We start from the raw sequence: 4,282 nt of genomic DNA on the forward strand, positions 1-4,282 counted from the left end.
GTTTCTTTCCTTTTCTTTTCTTTTCTCTTTTCTTTTTCTTCTGGATAGTGGCTGGTCACCAAAAGGATCCAGCCATAATTATTGAAGCTTGGAATTTTCAGCCCACCTAATCCTCTGGGAACTGGAGAAAAGCTGGAGACTGAGTTAATTATCGATTATGCTGTGATGAACCCCCCCCCCCAAAAATAATAAATAAATCCTGAAGTACAAGATTTGGAAAGCTTCCATAATTCATATTCTGAACAAAACTGTTTCAGGTTGGTATCCACATGCCAGGAAGGTTGTGTACCTCAACTCCACTGGGACAGAAACTCCTACACAGGAAACCCTCCTGGATATCCATCTACGTGCCTTTTCATCTGGCTATTCATCTGTATCCTTTATCCCATCCTTTGTGATAAATTGGTAAATGTCAGTATACGTTCCCCTGAGTTGTATGAGCCATTCTAGCACATTATAAAATTTTAGGAGGAGGTTGTAGGAATCCCTGATTTGCAGGCAGTCTGTTAGACTCACAAGTGACAATCTGGACTTGTAACTGGTGTCTGAGGTCAGGGATAGTCTTGTGGGACTGAACCGTTTACATGTGGGATAGGCATTAAATCCATAAAGTTAGTGTCAGAATTGAGTTAGATTGTAGGATACTCAATCAGTGTCCACTAAGAATTGGGGAATCGCTTGGTGTGGCAAAACTCCCCCAAATCTGGTGTCGGAAGTGTTGAGTGTAATAGACGATTTTTTCTTTCAATATCACATTGATAAGCTTTAAAAAATGTTGCTGTATTTTTAAACAGAACAAAAATTGAAGGCCTTCCCCCTCCCCAATAATACTGCAATCTTTGGAGAGATTTTATCACAATTTTTGTGTGAGTTTAAACTTTCAAAAACCTCTCCCTCTAAATCATTGTGCATTTTTACATCTTCCATGAATACATAAGGAATTATTACCTCTCATGTTATATATTTATATATATATATTTTATATATATAAAAGGATAAGTAAACCCACTTGTCTGTTCATTGTTGATCGGTTTTTCATACGTGTTCTCAGCATTCCATAGAGAACCCATATTTGAAGAGTAAATGCCAGCCATTGCTTATAATGTAAAAAACAGTGCTCAATTTTTACAATGAAAAAGTTAATTGAGCCATTCTAAATGCAGTTAACCCTTGAACAATGCAGGGTTTAGGGGCACTGACCCATCTCCAACTGTTGTCACAGTCGAAAATTCATTTATAACTTTTGGATCCCCAACAGCATCTCTACTAATAGTTTATGTTGACTGGAAGCCTTATGGATAACATAGTCATTTAACATATATTTTGTATGTTATATGTATTATATACATATTTTGTATGTTATATGTTTTATGTATATTCTTACAATAAGGTATGCTAAAGAAGAGAAACATGGTTAAGACAATTATAAGAAAGAGAAAATGTATTTACAGTAATGTACTGTATTTATTGACATCATAAGTTTACCTTATCTCTTTTTAAGGTGAATCTTCTGTCTGAAATGGCAGGCAATCACAGCTGCAGACCTCAATCTCTGGTACATATCAAGCAACTTTCTTGTAATGTCATGACTTGTCTCTGCTACTTGGAAGCACTTCCAGCATCACTAGTGGCACTATGCATGAGTTCCATGATGTTATTCAACGTTTACAGTATTGTGCTAAACACAATAAAAAATACGTGAGAACCACGAGAGATCACTTTATATGTGATATGCAATTTACTGGAGAAATGAACTGCTCATGCAGAGACGATTAGCATCACATGGTGTTTTAAGCATATACTTGCAACACTTAAGCTCACTGCAATAGCAATGAGAAACAGCTATGGAATTATTACAGCAGTACAGTATGTACTATGGTTAATTTTATGCAGTTATAATTTAACACTGCATCTTTATATTTGTTTACATTTCTCTCCACTGCAAATGGCACCATGTACTCTCTGTGTTTGTGCGTGTTAAGTTTTTATAACTGTTAAATTTTTTATAAAAAATTTGTGTATATTTTGTGGTGGGAAATGATGCCACAGACTTATATCTACATATATTTTTGCATACATGACATACACAACATTTTCTTATTCATTTATTTATTTATTTATTTTTGGTATCTCTAGGGTGGCAGTTCATCTGTGAGCTTTCTCAAATTGTCACAGATCTCCAAAAATTGTCCTATATGTTTACTTAAAAAAATCCATGCGTAAGTGGACCTGCACAGTTCAAACCCTTTTTGTTCAAAGTCCAGTGCACTGTAGCAGATATATAATCTAATGAAATAAAGGATAACAAATTTTATTGTTTTGAATTTACAATCTGCTTTTATGATTTTTTTTATTTATTTATTTTTATTTTTTATTTTTATTTTTTGTTATTTAGTTTTTATTTCATAATCATAAACTTAACTCTGCAATCCAGCTAGGCATGGGAGAGAACAAGGAAAACATGGAACCCAAAGGGAACTGCAGCGAGAGCACAAAGATTCTAGGATACTGCGAGCAGATGGGGTGGAGGGGTGCTCTCCTGAGCTACAGAAGGAATGGTCTGGTGGTTAAGATAAAACACAAGTCAAACTTATTCGAGTTGTCCACAGTCAGCAATGGTGATCTTCTTGCTGGTCTTGCCATTCCTGGACCCAAAGCGCTCCATGGCCTCCACAATATTCATGCCTTCTTTCACTTTGCCAAAGACTACATGCTTGCCATCCAACCACTCAGTCTTGGCAGTGCACATGAAAAACTGGGAACCATTTGTGTTGGGTCCAGCATTTGCCATGGACAAGATGCCAGGACCTGTATGCTTTAGGATGAAGTTCTCATCTTCAAATTTCTCCCCATAGATGGACTTGCCACCAGTGCCATTATGGCGTGTGAAGTCACCACCCTGACACATAAACCCCGGAATAATTCTGTGAAAGCAGGAACCCTTATAACGAAATCCTTTCTCTCCAGTGCTCAGAGCACGAAAATTTTCTGCTGTCTTTGGAACCTTGTCTGCAAACAGCTCGAAGGAGACACGGCCCAAGGGCTCGCCGTCAACGGCAATGTCGAAGAACACGGTAGGGTTGACCATGGCTAGTACTACAAGAATTTCCTCGGCGGCAGCGTCTGCAAAGCCGCTTTTATGATTTTTTAAGCAAGAGAGAATAAAATATATTTGATATCTTTTTTACTTAGTCTGAATAAAATAATTACCTTGAATAACCAGTGAGTAATTTTCTTTTTTACTTCAAATAATATATAAAGTTACTATTAAAATATAGATGTGATTACATTTTAAAAGCCAATTGAATGCACATTACATTTTATTTATTAAATCATTGTTTTGTTATTTGTGTTATTTTTCAAAAGCTTTTAGCAATACAATTTGTAAGATAAAAGCATATTATAACAGAATAACAATATACTAATACTTTCAACATTTCTTCTTTGAGATATAAAGCATGTGAGAGCTCTCTACTAAGTAGAAGAATTAGATTGTAGTTAGAAAATCACTAGTTGATTGCCAAGGAAAAATGTGTTAACCTCTCAAAAACTCATTTTCTTCTTCAGACTTTGTACACAGAATAAGCTCCAGGCAATCTTACAAAAATTAAATACTAGATTAGAGAGATTTCTCCCAATTCATTATCAGAATTAGTCCACTTGGCAATTATCTTAAGATATTTTCAAAGATTAAGAAGCAAAATTGTTGTATTTTGTGGCCATCATTGGGTCTAGTTTAGTGTGACCAGAATCTTAACAAAACTTGTAAGCCCACTTTAAGAAAAATAATCAAACTAAGCACACAGTCTTGGAAGCAGCCTATGCAAAGGAGAGACTCTGAAGCTTCAACTTTATTAGCTTTTTGCAAAATGTGTAATAAATAAAAAGAGCTAGATTAGAGATGCTTAGATAGAAATTGGATACAATGAAAAAGAAGGAAATGTGTTTCAGGACCCTGTGGTTGAAGGCCGTATAGTGTGTTCAATAAAATGAAAAAAAGAAAAACATAACGAAGCAAAACAAAAAACCCTGTGTGGCTGGAATGGATGCAGCTTAGGAGAATGTGAGCATTAAACCAGATAGATATAAAAAAAAATAAGTTGATAAAAGGTATTGCAAATATTAAGAACAATTATGTATTTAACATTGTCTTTACATTGAACAAGAGTATATGTGTTTTGAGAAGAGGCCAGTGAGGTACATGTGACCCTCAAAACGTAAAACTCTTTTAGGCCATTTTAAAGAGTTGTGTCTGCACTTTAAAACACATATAACTCTCAGA

At 35.3% G+C, this 4,282-nt stretch overlaps 1 pseudogene across 1 annotated transcript; it reads right to left on the bottom strand.

Moving 5' to 3' along the window:
- Positions 1–2,382: 2,382 nt before the first annotated feature.
- LOC104665248 lies at positions 2,383–3,118 on the bottom strand (annotated as a pseudogene). Its single transcript, XR_748389.2, has one exon. The product of XR_748389.2 is annotated as a peptidyl-prolyl cis-trans isomerase A pseudogene (transcript).
- Between the last annotated feature and the right edge of the window lie 1,164 nt (positions 3,119–4,282).

This window comes from Rhinopithecus roxellana, chromosome 4 (genome assembly GCF_007565055.1).
Source record: "Rhinopithecus roxellana isolate Shanxi Qingling chromosome 4, ASM756505v1, whole genome shotgun sequence".
Taxonomy (NCBI): domain Eukaryota; kingdom Metazoa; phylum Chordata; class Mammalia; order Primates; family Cercopithecidae; genus Rhinopithecus; species Rhinopithecus roxellana.